Source organism: Benincasa hispida, chromosome 3 (assembly GCF_027475165.1).
Source record: "Benincasa hispida cultivar pf3 chromosome 3, pf3_genome.v1.1, whole genome shotgun sequence".
Classification (NCBI taxonomy): Eukaryota; Viridiplantae; Streptophyta; class Magnoliopsida; order Cucurbitales; family Cucurbitaceae; genus Benincasa; species Benincasa hispida.
This window is the reverse complement of record NC_143480.1, coordinates 17,332,544-17,351,253: the sequence shown is the minus strand read 5'-3', so window position 1 is coordinate 17,351,253 and position 18,710 is coordinate 17,332,544. Positions and strand designations below refer to the sequence as shown.

The window sequence follows — 18,710 nt, the reverse complement described above, 5'->3', positions numbered from 1 at the left end:
GTTCTACTATGATTGAGTCTTCTCTTCCAAAGAGAAACTGTGGCTACTATGTATAAGCCTCAGAATCAGCCTTTAAGGGAGCAATCTCTCTACTTATCCCTGCTTGGGGAAATGAGTGAATTCTATCTTGTGGATTGAGTTCCCAGCTCCCAGATCAGAAAAGTCCCCAAAAAGGTAGCCATGTTGAGTTGGCAATCTGGCCACTCTCACCCATACTAATCAAAGGACCGCCCTCAAAGGCAAGAGTTCCCAAAACACTCAGGATTGAGGTTGTGTCACCTATGGTCGTTTAGGTGAGATGTAAGTCTCTAGTATCAACGGCGTTATATACAGAGTCTAGTCATCTCATAGTCTAGGTCTTATACAAACTCTTTGTATAGGACACCCTCACTCCACGTCTCCACATGAATAGTCAGGATCTACCATCTGTAGTAGTTTACAACACTTGCAAACCTCTACAAAGTGGATCGTATCCGTAGTGTCACCAGGATCAGGTATCCCACCTTAATCCTTATACTACAGACCTATTTAGGTTATCACTTAAGGCATAATCTACTTATATATATCACATATACATGCTTAAGTTCACATAAGATAACCAATGAGTTTTGTTTATTGAATACGAGTAAATGCCAGAATTAAATAACAATTATTTTATTCATTGAACAATGTGTATCTTTACAAAACAACGAGACACCGAGAGAATTAGGACACCAATCCCAACAAATCCATCCCACAACATTCAAACTTCATAAACATCCACAAAGACACAAAAACTCCAAGTTCAACTCCAAAATGAGTATAACCAAACTCTACCCTCTATACTATTTACTTTCATTTTCTTCAACAACATTACCCTCTATACTATTTACTTCAACATTGTGTATTGAATGAGTTGTATGACTTTCAAAACCTCTAGATAAATTAACTGGCTCTCCATGATATACCGATTCACAGTATGAAGAAGCTATTCCATTGCTAATAGATGTCACTCCACAATATCTAATTTTTCCCACATTGAATTCATACAATTCTTGCATGGACATCTTACTCGTCCGAAATCATTAACATGAACTTCGCCACATCTAAAAATTGGGATACTCCTTCTCTATAATCCATTGATAACTTATTCCTTAGTTTGGTCCATTCTTTATTCATCATTAAAAATAAACCTTTTCTGACCAACTCATAATCCAAAACAATAATCTGTATTAACTAAAATGTCGAAAGTTCATATCATTAGATCCGCCATGCATTGAAAACAATTAAAATTGATGGAGGGATACAATTAGCACAAAGGATTTTGTTTTTAAAAACGTATCTTAATAGCTATTTGATTTTGAAATTTAAGCTCATGAATGTTACTTCCATCTATGAAAAATTAGGAATTCTCACATTAATATTAGTGACACTGACAAGCAAGGTACTTTCAATGCAAGTGTTTGACAATTTAAATCTGACAAACAAAATTGAAAGAAATAAAAAGATTCCAATATATTTATTACTTTTGGCTCTATGTGTTGTTTTGGAGAATCAAATGATGAAAAGAAACACATACTTTTACCTTAATTTTTTATTTGTTTTTTTTTAAGTAATACTTTGAATTAGATAAAAGGTTTTCTTCTTTTTTTTTTTCTAAGAAAAAAGCTATGGTTAATCTTTCAGTTTTATTAAATCGTGATAGTAAAAGCTAAAGCAAATATAGTTCAATTGGCTAAAGTGTACACTATTATTAAAAAATAAAAAAATAAAAAAATAAAAAAAAAGTCTAATATTTAAATTTTCTGTGCTATGGTGATCTTATAATGGATACAATAAAAAGTCTCTAATTCGTACAAAATATAATAACTTGAAGAAGACAAAGAGAAAATGGAAAAAGTAATTTGAAAAAGAAAATAAAACTGATGAGAATTCTAAATTTTTCATATAAATAATACTATGGGAATAATTAATTTTTATCATATGGAGTAAACTTTCAATTGTTATTAGAAAAACAATGTTTTAATTAAGATTTCAATTTCTAAAAAAAGAAAAAAAAAACAGCAAGAAGACATTACCGACGGAAGATGAAAACCGGCAAAGACGACGAACGGATGAAGAACGGCGACGGCAGAACGACGGACAAATGGATGACAGACCTATGAACAACTATGAAAGAACTACAACGGAAGACGAACGGCAGACGAATGGTGGCTGAAGACGAACAGTAACGGAAGACGAATGGCAGACAAACAGCGGGGTGGCGGATGAACGATGCATTGCTCTCTCTCGTCTGGTCGATGGACATAGGGTTATGAAGAAGAAGGCAGATCTGACCTGCCTTTTTAATTTGGGGATTTTATAACTTATCTCTCGATGGCTATCGTGAGCCATCGGAAGATCCATCATGAGTTTCTTACAAACTCCTAACGAATTATTTAACTCATCAGGGGTTTGACTAACTCCCGACACATACTGTCCAGTCGTCGGGAGTTATTGCTAACTCTCGATGCATATTGTCTACCCATCGGGAGATAAAAAAATATCTCCGGACGAATTATATATGGAACTCCCGACTCTACTCTTATGTAGTCAGGCAAGACCTTCTCTCTCGAAGACGGATCTCCCGACCGTGGTTTTAGACGTCGGGAGAGCCTCCTTTTCTTGTAGTGTCTCCGTTGGTATGAGGCCTTTTGGGTGGTACCAAAAGCAACGCCATGAGAGTTTATACCAAAGTGGACAATATCATACCATTGTGGAGATAGTTGGAGAATAAACTAAAAAGGATAAACATATCAAAATACAACATGCTTTTAGGCAATGAGAAGAATACCTTTTGAAGACTATCTTCAACAAAATATTCTCCTTGCATCGATCTCATGAACAGACACGAACTCTAGAATTCTTCCAATTTTTACAAACATCGAGTGAGACACACTACCACTTGATTTCCTCACTATTCTCCGGACAAGTATCAAGAATGGTTGGATCCTTATTTGGAAGGGAGAAAATTTTTTAGAGAACTTGAGTAAGAAGATAAAGTTTTCTTAATGTGACACTACTACAAATTTGACCTTTGTTGATGGACAAAAAATGTCAAAAGAAGTCTCCGTTGATGGCAAAAAAAAAACAAAAAAGTCAACATCAAGAAAGCCTGATTTTCTTGATGGTCAAGAAAGGCCACAAAAACCTTTTCTTGACATTTTGGCCATCAAGAAAGAGTACTTTGACGTTTTTTGCCCATCATCTATATGAAAAAATTGTCAAGAAAAATAATCTTCTTGATACTTTTCGAAGGTCAAGAAAATATTTTTTTTTTACATGTTTTTGTCCATCAACTATTTTTAAACCCGCCAAGAAAACTCTTTTTGTTAACATTTTTTTCATATCAAGGAAACTATTTTATTGTCTATCAACATGTGTTGACGATTTTTTAATGTCAACTATACACTTTTCTCGATAGTTTTTACCCATCAACTATAACAGTTTGAAAAAAAAAAAGAAAAGAAAAGAAAAGAAAACTGAGTCATTGGGACCCCTCATATATGCAACCTGTAATCGGGCCTAAACAAGCTTTCAATCTGAAATTTTTATTTATTTCAAGAAGTAACTCATGGTAACTAACCTATATTTTATACACAAACAATAAAATACACTAAATCACTTATATAAAGTTTGTAGCACAACTAGAAATCAATAACTCCCGCCAAACAACAACTTTTACTTTTAATCAATTTTCTTACATAACATACTATTTAGTTTCACAAAGTTAATTACAATAACATAATATCCATAAAACATAAACCTCAAAATACGAATCTACAATTACATAATATTTACAAACCATCTTGATTATTCTCTACTTCTTTGCTTGAACATAAACTCCGAGATATCTACAAAGTGCAAATTTAAATAGTTACAGTGCTACTAAATAATTAATACAAAACTTAAATATAACTATGCATTTACCTACATACCAATCTTAAACTCAATATAAAACTTAAACATAGTAATATTCAATAACTTCAAATAAAATCTAAACACTCACCCTCACCCACCCGTCCCCCTTTCAAGACACATTTTATATTCAAACTTAAATTTAGAAACTATGCGCCATAAATATGTCAAAACTCAACATCAAACCTTAAAATTCAATTCAAACCAATTTCACACTCAGGGTTAAATTTAAAAACTATACTTTTGTCATCCCCTTCCCACGCTTTAATCTCAAACTTAAAATTTAGAAACTAAACATCAAAAGTATCACAATTCATGAATGAAAAATAACATAGATTAAAGGGAGAATATAAATTAAATAAGTTGCACATATAAACAATTAGAAAGTCAATCGAAATGGGGCTTGAGAAAGTAGAGACAATGTGTTAATTTCCATGAAGAAAATCAAATAAAAAAGGTACAAGTTATGTTAAAAGTAGAAAAAAAGGAGTTTGGAGAGGTCTTACTGTAATTTAGGTAGAGAGGCGTGAATGGAAGAAGCATCTTGTGATTATTTTGTTTGTCAACCTTGGAATCCATGGATGATCTAGTGAGCAAATTAGAAAAAAATTAAAATTTTGGCCCAGAGAAATTTAATAACAAAATATGACTTACTTTTGATGAGTTGAATTTGGTTTAGTGTTCTCTGGTACGTGACCATAACAGTAGAAAAATCACGATCATACAATAGAAAATCAGCAGCAAAATTGAACCCATATAACCGTCAACTATGATTTGGAACAAGCTACAAATATGCCGAATTTAAGGTGTATGTTGACAACCACATACAAATATGATTCTTTTTTGCCATTATTTCCTTTATGTGTAGCAAAAGATTAGACAACAACTACAATAATTAGCCTATTACATAAGGTGGACCACAAGATTATTCTCAAACTATATATATATATATTATGGTGTCAGAATTGAGTTTGACACCACTTTTTATGGAAAGACAAGGAGCAAAGGTTAAATTTTCACCTAAAACCTAAAACCTTTACCATAAGGGTCACCTCTTGAATGCTGCAAAGCCTCAACTTATATGTGGTTTCCAAGTGTATCAAAATTTAGGCTCAATTTTTTTAAAAAATTCTCGAACTTTGTCATTTACTAAGAAAATATACCTATTCTTTCAAATGTTGCAACTTGCAATACTACCTTTAAACTTTCTGAAAGGTTTCAAAATTATTCTTGGAGTAAAAAAATCATTAGAAGTCAATTTAGGCAAGCGCACTATTCACTACTTCATTATTAGAAGTCAATTTTTTGTCTAGCATTTTAAAAGATTTCTATTCTATGAGTACTTTTGAAATGACATTTACAAAGTACAACGGTGATGCCTGCTAGTTGGATAAGGAAGTCGTGATGTCGGCTTTGTGAGCTACTAGATAGAGATTGATTAGAGAAAGAGAGATAGTTGTGAGAAAAGGCATAATTATGTATATACAACCAAAATTTTTGTAACCTAATTTTGACTTTGACGGGTCAAAGTCAACTTTTTTCTCTCTTCTTGGATTCCAAATCCTCTTAATATATTTATCAAATTCAAAACAATAAACCAATAATCTCTTTCAAATTAATTAAATTTTGGCTCCAAACTACAAAATTAGAAGGAAATAAACCAAATAAATAAAGATAATTAAACTAAAATTGCCTGAAATTTGGGTGTTACAGGCCAGCAGGCGACAACAGTCATTTTGGGCCGCAGTCAATCTTCACGGTCACGGTAATAGGTCACGATAGCGTCGGTAGTAGTCGATCTTCACAGCGGCAGTGGCAACAATCGAGCTTCAAGCGGCAATAGTAGTCGATCGGCAGTAGGCTTATGTTCACGACAAGATTAGGGTGTTCACATGCGAATTTCTTGAAGACTTGGGGGAGAAAAATATACCTAAATCGTTTTTGTTAGGACAAGAGCCAAAACGACGTTGTTTCGGGCTTTTCCAAGGCCATCAACGACTAACTCTATCTTGATAGCCAATGACCGTTAAGAAAATCCTAGACGAAAATGACGTTGTTTTATTCTATTCTTGATGGTCAATGTCAGTCGACGAAAGACCATTTTTTTTTATGGGCATTGTCCGTCAAGAAAGACTACATCCGAGCTCCAAAATTCAATTGCACGCAAATTAAATATTTGTTTTTATGATTCGTGTCTGTCAAGTAATGCTTCTTTTTTTATGGTCATTATCCATCAAGAAATACGTTTTTTTACCATCAAAGAATCCAAAAACCGAGAATTCACAATTTTGACAAATTTTATGTATTTTTGTGTCAAAAAATATATTTTTCTTGACGTACAGGCACGTCAAGTTAAATATTAAAGTTTATCGTCTCAAGAAAGGTATTTTTCTTGATGCTCTTTTCCTATGACCATCAAGAAAACAAAAATTTTGTGCATCAAGAAAGGCTAAATTTGTGGTAGTGTAAGAGTAGGAAAGAATGGGTTGGAGGAGGAGTTACAACTCTCTTCCACTAATATGTTATATAATCAAATTTAATATATAATTAAATAAATATTAATTAATTAATTATCATATATTTAATTGAAATCATATTTAAATAATATCCTCTCACATAACCTCTCATTTATATTAATTTAACCTATAGATTTATATAAATCTCAGACATATAAATAATATTTGAATTTTATTCAAATATTTACTTCTCTTATATAACCTATAGTTTTAATATGAATCTCATTCATATTAATTTTAACCTATAATTTTATAGGAACCTCATTCATACAAATAATATTTGAATCTTATTTAAATATTTATTTCTCTCACGTAACCTATAATTTTTATATGAATTTTATTCATATTAAATTTAACATATAGTTTTATAGGAATCTCATTCATATAAATAATATTTGAATTTTATTCAAATATTTATCTCTTTCATAAAATAAAATATAATTTTGAATCTCATTCAAAATTAACATTATATCATAACGTATATATATACATTATATTAATTGTATCTCATACAATTCATTCTCTATTTAATTTGAACAATTCAAATTAATCTAAAATTAGATAATTCTTGTTTTTATCCTTAGTGTGCTAGCAAGGGGACCTAATGTCCTACATATTAGAAGTTTCAATAATATGAGATTAATTAATTAATCTCTTTAATTAAATTAAGCATTCATTAACTGCATGTCACTCCATTAAAGCACTATAGATATATTCTTGTATCCACGGATATAAACAATCGATAGTGAATCGACCCTTCACGAGTTGCTCATAATTACAATTAAGTCAAAATTATTGTTTACCCCTATAATTACATCTAATTAAGTCCCACAGATCATCTAATAAACAAGGGCCAGTTACAAACATGTCAAAATAAGTTATAAAAATTAGGCCCATATCCACGCAATATAACTTTTGCAAAAATAGCAAAATCAATCAACCCATCTCAATTTAAATGAGGCGTTAAAATTGAAAAGTCAAAAATGTCCTCACCGATTCACTGACTGGATGGAATTTGATTCCTATTTGGTTGCTATGTGATTGCTATCTGATTTTTATTTGATATTGATTGCTATACGATTGCTAATTATATAAATTGTTATTTGATTGTTGTTTGATTACAATATGATGCTAGTTGCTAATTATATAGATTATTATTTGATTTTCACTTCACTTTTAATGACTTGAACTTTTGTTCTTTTCTCTTTTCCTCTTTTACTTTTATTTCTTTTAATTAATTACTGAGGAATTATCGACTACCTTCTGTTTATCATTTGATTACCTTGCATTTCTTTTGTGTTTCTTATATTATCTTATATTTTTTTGTCAATTAGTTAGTAGTTTCTAATATTGCCATCTGATTTCCTTTTGATTTTCATTTGATTATCTTCTATTTTTATCTCACATTTAACGGTTTCTAATATTGCCATTTGATTGACATCTGATTATCTCCATTTTTTGTCACATAATTAGTAGTTTCTAATCGTATTTTCTAATATTGTCATGTGATTGCCTTTTGATTGTCATACAAAATCAAGGAACTATTCGTACGTTGTTGAATAGGAATAAAGAACGCCAATTGTTTAAATCACAATCGAAATCTTTTTTTTGAATCTTTTGCTGGCGGATTCCGAATTTGAAAGAAAAACAGTGTACAATACTAATACGTTATTGTTCTGACAGTAACTGGTCGAAATAAGAAAAAGGGAACGACCGGAGAGTCGCTTCTTTCTCTTCTTTCTTTTTTCAGTCACGATCAGAATGAAAGGTAGTTCGCTGGGACTGTCTTTTGCTACAAGAGGAGAAGAAGAAAGATTCAAAGATTTACAATACTCGAGATAAAGAGGTCAACAAGAATTCCATATGAACTTCTACTATACCATTTGATTGTTATTTGATTGACATATAATTACTATCAGATTGTTATCCAATCGCTATCTGATTACTATTTGACAATGATTATTATTAATGATACTGATTGTTGTTTGATTGCTATTTGATTTTGATTGTTATCTAATTACCAATAATAACAATTGTTAATTGATTGTTGTCAGATTACCATTTAATACTGATATATAATGATATAAATTTTTATTTGATTGTTGAATGATTACTATTGGATTGATATGTGATATACTAAAAGACGGTTAAAATGATACATTAATATACAAAAAAAGGTACTAAAACGATACATTGTTGTAGTTATATCAAAACAAATAACAACTATATACACACGATGTATTTGTTCAAATAGGAACAAATTTACATATTCTTTTATTAACAAAATCAAATTTACATGTATTCTGACATTCTCTCTTGATGTACCTTTACTCTTTCGATCTATCTTCGACCTCGACAAAGCCGTCAACTACGATGGTCACACCATGTCTTTGACATCCATTCAGGTAATCTACATAGTATTGTCGATCATCCCATTGACCATTATGGAAAACGACTATTGGAAGCTTAACCATAACTACAAAATACTGCAAATACAAAAAAGAAGTATAAGATTTAACTCTCTTACACACGCGCGCGCGCACACACATAGTACGAAGGATGGTAATTAGACCGAAGTCAGATATTAATCAAACAATCATCAAATAAAAATAAAATATAAATCACAAAATATTTAATATCTAAAAATCAAATAGTAATCAAATGACAATCAAATACAAATAATCTCAATGGAATAAAAAAATTGACATGGAAAGAGAACACAAAAGAATCATCATTGTCACCTTCCTCAATCAAGTCTAAACTATTTTTACCTTTACAGCTCAAATTCTAAGCAAATCAACCCAAAAACCACAAAAATCTCAAAATCATGCTTAATAGAATACTCCTCTATCCTTCTTTGTAGCTTCGATTCAAATATTGATAGTATCCTATCTGACGAACTTGCAATAATATGCATCTATCATGCTTAATAGTCTTGTACTGAATAATCTTATTTAACCAATTAGTTCCTAAAGCTCAACATTTCCCATCAAGTCTTTCAAAGACTCCTATTCCATTTTAGCCAAAGCATACGGTTATAGCCTTAAGAGCATTTGGTAACAAGATTTGTATGTTGCCTTTGAACGAATGGTTACATGGTATTTGAAGTATGAACTTCTTAACATTTCTAGGGAGAATCACTTGAAACCCAAAACACTTAAGAAGCTTCTACTAAAAATTAATGGAGAATAATGATCAAAGAAAAAGATTATTGACGTCCTTATTATTGTCACCTCACTACACATACAACACCGAACTGGAGAAAGATATAGGATTACTTACATCAAATTATATTTCAAGTATTAATGCCATTGAGGAATATAGTCGAAACAAAAGTGAACACAAAATTGAACAAACTGAACACAAAAATCGGATACAAAATTGATTTTGAAAATAAGAAATCAAACTATAAATGAGGATGAACTTCAAGAAAATAATCGAACAAACTTATTGATCTCAAACAAATAAATCAAACATAAACTTAAACACAAAATTGATTATGAAAACAAGAAAAAACAATAATGTACGAAGAATCTTCAAGCAAAAAAATCGAACAAAAACCATTGAAAATAAAGAAATCGGCTTTAAGAAATCTCTAACTAACGAAATCGAAACTAGAAAAAGGCTGATTTTGAAATCAAAGTTGTTAGCGTGAGACCAATCGGAATGAGAGAACGGACGAACTTCAACCAAAAAATCGAACACAAACGTAAAATAGAGAGATCAACTTTAAGAAATCTCCAACTAACGAAAATGAAATCAATATCAAATCGAGATCAGCTTATTTTGTGAATCATGAACGAGTGCAATCGTGAACGAGAAAATTTGTGAATAAAAAAATCTTGAACATGATTTTAGGGCTTGTTTTTGCAGAGAGTTGAAGCTTCATACGTAGAAGAAAAAAAATGTTGGAGAAGATCGATCTAGATTTAATAATGAGGGTAGTTTAATATGTAAAAATAAAAAATAAAATCTAATAATGTAATTTTAGTTAAAATATAACGTTATTTTAGATAGTTAACCATTTTTTAATTTATTGTCATACCCACAATATTTTAAAAGTGGATGACATGAATTTTAATATAATATTAATTTGATAGTCAATGCAATTTTCCAATGAACAACCTATTTACGGTCCTAGCATAAACAAAACCCTCTCGCTAGTGAGAGGGAGAGACCCCATTGTTCAAGACCCAGAGTCGGCACTTAAGGAAGTAATTCATCTACTCATCTTACAGACGAAAAGAATTTCATCTTGTGTAGCTATATTCTCAGCTCCCTATATGGACAAATCCCCAAAATTGTAGGCTTATTGAGTCGATGAATCTGATCACTCTCACCCACACAGATCAAAGGACTACCCTTATAGACAGGAGTTCATAACTCACTTAGAATCAAGATCGGTTCACCTATGGTCATCCTATGAAATATTAAACTCTTCAGTCAACAATGTTATAAAGAGGATTAATCATTTTGTGGTCCGGTCTTATACAAACTCTTTATATATGATACCCCCACTCGTATGTCTCCACATGAATGATTAGGATTAAATCGCTTGTAACACTTTATGTCACACCTCCTCCCGAGTTCACCTTTGAAACCCAAAAGAAGGTGTAAAAATGGCAGATACCACTCTTTTGTGATATCTATTGCTTGAAACTTCTCTAATTACCTTAACCTAATTTAGATCGGGATTTAAAAAACAATTGAAAATACATTGCATTTGAAAATCATCACTTTATACAAATTGCAATAGAGTTTTTACAACTATTTGCCCAATCTTGTATACAACTTATATATAACATTCTAGCTCGTGGCAGACCTCGACTTCTTGCAGCAACTTGGACTCTTCTGTTACCTCCAAAGGAAAACATAAGAGAAAAGTGTGAGCCTTAAGCTTAGTGATTGGCAACAGTATTAAAAATCTCTTTCAACTTACCAACATATAAGCATATCCTAACACGAGGTTACTACACAAACCTTCTACTCGAACGAGTCTATTTTCTGCTCTACCTACACGCATGGTAGATAGTCAAACTCATTTCTCATAATATTTCTATATTTATATCCTATGTGCACATAGATCCCTCTTTTATGGGCTCAGAAACTAGGTTTGTCGGCCTTCTGACCATCCCACTCAAGGATTCCTTCCACAAGCTCAGGAACTAGGCCTCATGGCCCCCTGACCATCCTGTGAGGTTCTGCCACAGGTTTAGGAACTAGGTCTCATGGCCTCCTGACCATCTTGGGCCTTATATTCTCATTCTCGTTTAGGCTACTCAAGCTACAACAAAACATAGAATCTAAAGGACATGCTTAAATTCCTTAAAAGAATACCACTCACGGTTTAATCACAGGAACTTTATTCTTTTTGCAAGTTCCTTGGTTTCCTCTGGTTCCTTCTCAATTTCTAAGCCCGAACTAGTTCATTAGTCAGCTTAGAATCCCATGGTTAGGGTTAGAATAACCTTAGAGTACCTTATTGGCCTTAAACTTAGCTTACCAACTCGTACTGGTATGAAACTAGGCTCTTGGACACCTTTGACAGCAGTTGGATGCAAGGCAGGCCTCTCTTAAGCTGTTGAACGCATGACAGCACCTTTAGGATCCCTGGACAACACTTGATCAATGCAACCCTCTCATGGTTAATGCATGACCTTCCTCCAAAAACCTTAATTTTCCCTCAAACATTCTTTTGAGACTCTTTTGAAGGAAAATGTGTTGTTAGATTAAATGAAAACTTGTTGGGGTATTTATAGGCTTTAAGGAAGCTTCTTGGTCATTAACTACAAGCCTTCAATGCATGCCACATGTAATGCATGAAAATCCTAAATGTCAGCACCATGCAATGTCCAGCAGAAGGGTTCGTGACACCACTTACTTGCATGAGCTTGAGATGTCCTTCTCATGCCATGTCCAACGTATAGGCTTCCATTGCATGCCCTAATATGTGTCCACCTCCTTCTAGGTTTGTCTGGTGCTTCATTTGATTAAGCCACGTACTCCATTGTGTTGTCAACCTAACCTTGTCCTCCAAGACTCCTCTCATTAATGCATATGACCTAGGTTGGGCACATGGTTGTTTCAACAGTCATCCCCATACATCCAACATTCCCCCATGTGTCCTTGATGAAGTTCTCAATGCATGCTCAACACCACCTCACTAACGCATAGCAATCCTCAACGCATAGCCCACTAGCCTCGGCATTGCATAGCTCATCAGCCTTGCCATCGCATAGCCTTCTGGCCTTATCATCGCATAGCGCACCGGCCTTAGCATCGTACATCTCCTTAACGCAGTCGAGCGCCTCAACGCACACCTAGCGCCTTGCGCTTAATGCCTTGCGTGCATACTCACGCAACCCCACGCGTGCAACCAAGCGCCCACACTCACGCAACGTCTTGCGTCAACCTGCCTTTGCACGCACATCCACCAGCGCCTTTGCCTGGTCGTTCAAGCTATCACACGCACAATCGCATTGCCTATAGCATCCTTGTCCATGCGCGTGTCCATGTCCCACTATTGACGCATAGGCCAATGCTCACCGCATGACATCCCTTTTGATCTTTGCTAACTCGTGCACGCATAAACCTTGCCCCCATCAGCGCATGCCTTGTGCCACACCTTCCCACCGTAGTTACACATGGTTAATGCACCAACCTTAGCCCTCAACGCAAGGTTTCACACTTAGGAAAATTTCCTTCTTCCTTCTAGGCGCACAAGCAAAAACTTACTTGGGAGATCTATGCTTCAACTTTTAGAATATTTCCCTTTCCCTTATCATTTTCAAGCCTTTTCCTTACCACATAATGTTTTCTTAAACTTAATCTTCATCATCCTACGTACTTAAGTAGGGAAAATAGGGTTCGGGGTTTACACTTTACAACTCTTGTAACAATTACAAAGTGGGTCGTATGCGTAGTGTCACCAGGATAAGTTATCAAATCTTATCCATATACTGCAAACCATTTAGCTTATTACTTGAACATGATCCACCTTTATGTCTACCACATACTATTCAGGTTTCATAAAACAACTTTGGATCTTTCTTTAGTGGATAATTGCATATAAAAAATAATCAACCATTATTTCAAATAACATATTAACTATGAGGTTTTAGGGCATACATCCCAACATCTTCTCAGTATCACTCATGGATCACATGTAATCATATTGTTATTGCTTGGACTCTAAACTCGATTTTGAAAGAAATCTCTGCAAGCATTCTCTATTTTGACAATGCTCGAGATATATAGAAGGAATTACAAGAGCATTAATAATGGAAAAATCTCCTCGAATTTTTTAATTTTGTCGCGATCTATCTAATTTGGCACAAGATCAACAATTTGTAACTACCTATTTTACTCATCTAAAGGCATTGTGACACGAGTTGGCATCATATCACCCTTTCTGTACTTGCCATAAATATTCTTGCAGTGATATTCAAGGTTTGATGGATTATTATCAAAATGAATATGTGATGTGTTTTTTGATGGGTTTGAATGAATCATTTACTCAACTTCGTACTCAAATCCTCTTAATGGAGCCAAAACCTACAATCAACAAGGCATGCACACTTGTTTCTCAAGAGGCTGAATAATGCTCTATTCCTATTCCTAATACTCTGGCTCAAAATCCTGTTATGTTTGTTGTTCGAAATTCATCTTCATCAAATAATCCGTCTTTGAAATCTTAGAATACTTCTGGACAGAACAAGCGTTGTGATTGCCCTGTTTGTACCCACTGGAATATTTCGGGCCATACACGTGACAAATGTTATAAATTGCACGGTTATCCATCTGGTTATTATGAGCAGAATAATCAGCAGTCATTTTCTTCCTCAGCTCTATCAAATAAATCAAGTGATTCCTATGTTTTTACAATGGTTAATTCCTCTATTTCTACCTCTGTTGATTTGTTGTCTACGATCAATAATAACCAATGTCAAAGCATTTTGGCTCTCATACAAAGTCACTTTAGCAAAGCTGCCTCTTCTAAATCTTTTTCATTATGTGTGGCAAGTATTTGTCTCTCTGTTTTACCTTTTGATTCTATGGCTGATAGTTGGATCCTACACTTTGGAGTTTCTTCTCATATTTGATGCTCTTGGGAATATTTTCATAATTTATGCACTGTTACTGGTATGTCTGTGACTTTGCCACGAGTCAGTATAGCATTCATGGAGATATTTGCCTCAATCAGTACATTACATTGACCAATGTTCTTTACATCCCTACATTTGCTTTTAACCTCATCTCCATAAGCACATTAATTAGTCAATTGCCTAGTGTTGCTTGATGCGTTATTTTATGTGGTGAAATTAATGAAATGAATTGCGGTGATGGGAATGTATTGAGCAACAAGTTTTCTCAGCAGAATCCAAGTGTAAATCCACTGAATTTCCTGGTAAGTCCAGGGTTGAACTCAGGAACTAGAGAAAACGGTATGCGGTGATAATTTTTAAGAAGACTTTACGGTAACCAATGAATCAAAGAGTTATTTTGTGTTGTTGTTTACAGTATAAAAAGTATGCGGTGGATTTAAGAAAAGATTGATTATGCGGTAGATACACTGAGTATGCGGAGGAACGAGTTGAAAAGGTCTTTTAGCTAGCGTTTCCTAGGAATACGTCAAACTATCGATCATGCTACACTCATGCAACAGCAAATCATTTTCCAATGCAAATGCGATGCTCCTAGTTCTAGGACGCATGCGATGAATGCGATAATGTCCATAGAGCTTCTTCCTAAGTCTCTACTTTTTGCCTATGCGATGATGCGAGATGCACACAGAGACAAGGTGACCGCATACAATCATAACCTATCTCTAGGATGCATGCGATGCGTTAATAGCAAATAGTGCTTATTCGTAAGCTCTTATCTCTTGATTATGCGTTCTAATCTGACTCTTCCGAGCCTAGATTCTAACCTGAATTTTCCAAATCTAGATTCTGTCCTTAGACTACCCTCCCGAGTATCTCTAATGGATGAATGATGCATACATAATACAAGACAATCGCACAAGATCCCCAGTTATGCTAGCTAAGTGCTTCTCAACCCATTCGATAGATTTAACTACTCATGCATAATAAACAGAGAGTTAAAAGATATAAAGAAGTAAATTCCATTTCTATAGATAAGTTTAAGTATAAAATGACAATGGAAGATAAGAATAGAGAGCCTGGTAGCAATCCCTTGCTTCCCAAGGCTTTTACACTGTTAACTCTATTATATTCAAAAGATATTCTTGCTTCTGCAGGAATTGGCCCTCTCTCTGATCTCGACGCTTCTGACACTCTTTCAAGTTCAGCGGAACGATCTCTCGGCACAATCTCGCTTCTCTCGCTTCCGCCTTCAAAATAAAAGAAAACCAAGAATAAGGCTACTTCTAACTCTGGAGAAAATTATCTAACTGTCGAACTAGACGAACCTCTTCTCTGAAGGTTGCCTTTGGTATTTATAGAGCTTCAGGGTGAAAGGCTTCTTCTCTCTTATGATTGCACTGATGAGATGGCATTAATTCTCTATCTGATACGCCAAATATTTGTCACCGAAAAGTTGAGTGTACTTGCTATAGTAGTTCGTTAGCGGCTTGTCAACTTAATTCGGAATCGACCGTCATCAGCTTTCTGTCCCATCGTGATTTATTATGCTTTTCACCCAGATGCGCCCACCAAGTTGTGCCAGCTCTATGCGGCAATCCTTCTTGAGCAGATATTTGCGAGCACAAATCACCGCAAAGCCTTGCGGTAACGCTGCGCTCGACCGTTGATTTCTTGTGATCGCATTTTTCGCCTTGTGTCAATGCATATTCTGCACAAAAATACAAAAGTTAACTGTTTTCATGCGATGAATGCATGCGACCGCAATGTTATGAACTTAATGCTTTTTGGACGCAATCTTGTATATTTTATCAACGCAAACCTGCATTGTTTAATAACTTAGTACTATAATAACGTGCATTTTTACCCGTTATCACACCCCAAATTTAAACAATGCTTATCCTCAAGCATAAGCTAAAGATTTCCTTTAGCAAGCCAACCACAATCTCTTTTCCTAGATTTCTCAAGGATGCCTCATTCAAATCCTATACACCAAAATTTTCTTAATTCTTATACAAGCCTCTTCTTAAAATATTTCTAAAATTTAGTGACTGCAAGTTTAACCTTCAAAAGGACTTTACTAGATTCCAAAACATCGCATGATTTATTTCAAAAAAACTTTTTTCACTGGGTGTTACATGATTTTTATCCTTATATATTTTAGACATTATTATTTTTTTCTCTGACCTTGCGCTGATCCAAGTGCCTTGCCCTCGTTTTGGCTTGCCCCCACGTGTGTCATGCAGACATCCAACTACGAGCAGGGCGGTCTTTCTCAGACTAAACTCGTACCCATTCGGCAGCGAAGTTGCAGTCATTTTTTATGCGTTGATCACGATTCCTACCTTCGTTTTGGCTTGCCCCCACGTATGTCATGCGGACATCCAACTACGAGTAGGATCTGATCGCAACGTTATGATTTTTTTTTTTTTTTGAAGAGCTAAAAACAGCAAGGTCGAAAATAAATACCTTACCCCCAAATTTAAAATGCGTCAATATCCTCATTGCCAAAAGATTGAAAGAAGTCATGCGATGTTCTTAAAAAGCTTAGTAAAGGGTAAGAAAAAAAACTAGCAAACCACTAACTTCTAGAAATATTTCATGAGGTAACTGTCCTAAAATTAATTTGACTCTAGTGTACACGAAAAAACAGAAGCATGTGTTTCATCATTGAAATCATAATTGGCAAAGAGAAAGCATGAGGTGACTTACTAAATTGATCATTGTTAAATGATTACGGTAACCAAAGAGGATGCGGTGATAAAATTTTCAAAATTAAAATGTGATGCGATAATGCAGGATTTGGAATAAAGTCAAGGAAAAATACGACCCCCAAATTTGCATTTTCGCCCACATTAGTTGTTGACACATCCTGCTTTGCAGTGACCTCCTTTCTTTGCATTGCGGTGACGAAATAAAGTAGTTGTATCTTGTGTAGTGCCTCCGCCGTTTACCTCGACCGTTTGCAAAGAAAACATCGAGAGGGTCAAATAATTAAAAACAAAACAAAACAAAACAAAGTTAACAAAATTTTTCTCTCTATCTTTTCTTTTTTTTAAAGAAGTAAAATACATATAGATAAATGATAATTGAAACATCATAGTAGTGAGAGTTCATGAATCGTAAGTAAGCAAAAGGATACTCTAAAAGACTTGCGCCCCAGATGATTTTCTGTCACATGCTAGCGTAGAGGCCACTCCATTTTCCTTCACTCCGGATTTCTCAGGTCTATCGAGGTCTTTTCTCGAAGAAAATCACCCCCACAATATGCCTTGTCTCTTTGCCCATTAACCTTGAATGTACAGGTCCCTTCTTCAGTAATCAACTCAACCACACCATGCGGGAATATTTCTTTAATTATAAAGGGTCCGGACCAGCGCGACTTTAACTTGCCAGGAAAAATCCGTAACCGTGAATTGAAGAGTAAGACCTTTTGTCCGACGTGGAGATTTTTACCGCATAGTCAGCTGTCATGCCAATGTTTTGCTCGTTCTTTGTATATTTTGGCATTTTCATAAGCTTGCATTCTCCACTTATCAAGCTCGATCAGTTGTAGTTTTCTTGCTTCCCCTACTGCTTTTCAATCGAAGTTAAGCTTCTTCACTGCCCACAGCACTTTGTGCTCCAGCTTCAATGGCAAATGATATGCTTTACCAAATACCAACGCATACAGAGACATGCCTATCGGTGTTTTATAGGCAGTCTGCCCACAACGCGTCGTCCAACATTGTTGCCCAATCTTTTCGCGAAGGCTTTACCACCTTCTCCAATATCAACTTAATTTCTCGGTTGGACACTTCAGCCTGACTGTTCGTCTTTGGATGGTATGCGGTGGCCACTTTGTGGAGAATATTATATTTCAGCAACAGATTTTTGATAGAGTAATTGACAAAGTGGGAGCCTTCGTCACTTATTATGGCACGTGGAGTGTCAAAACGCGTGAAAAATATTTTTCTTCAGGAATTTGGAGACCACTGTCGCATCACTTGCGGCGCAGGCTACTGCTTCTACCCACTTGGACACGTAGTCGATGGCTAACAGAATATACTTGTGACCATTCGAAGGTAGGAATGGTCCCATGAAATCAATACCCCAGACGTCGAACAACTCTAGTTCTAAAATGACGTTCATGGGCATCGCATGTTTCCATGAAATG

General features: G+C 34.7%; 1 long non-coding RNA gene and 1 pseudogene across 1 annotated transcript; both read right to left on the bottom strand.

Annotated features, from left to right (window-relative positions):
- Positions 1-3,676: 3,676 nt before the first annotated feature.
- Positions 3,677-6,077, bottom strand: LOC150037073 (uncharacterized). Its single transcript, XR_016528637.1, has 3 exons — positions 5,630-6,077; positions 4,443-4,522; positions 3,677-3,872 (listed from the first exon to the last, which is right to left on the bottom strand). It is a non-coding gene; the product is annotated as an uncharacterized LOC150037073 (long non-coding RNA).
- Positions 6,078-8,779: 2,702 nt separating this feature from the next.
- LOC150037072 (uncharacterized) overlaps positions 8,780-18,710 on the bottom strand; it is a 31,095-nt pseudogene continuing 21,164 nt past the window's right edge.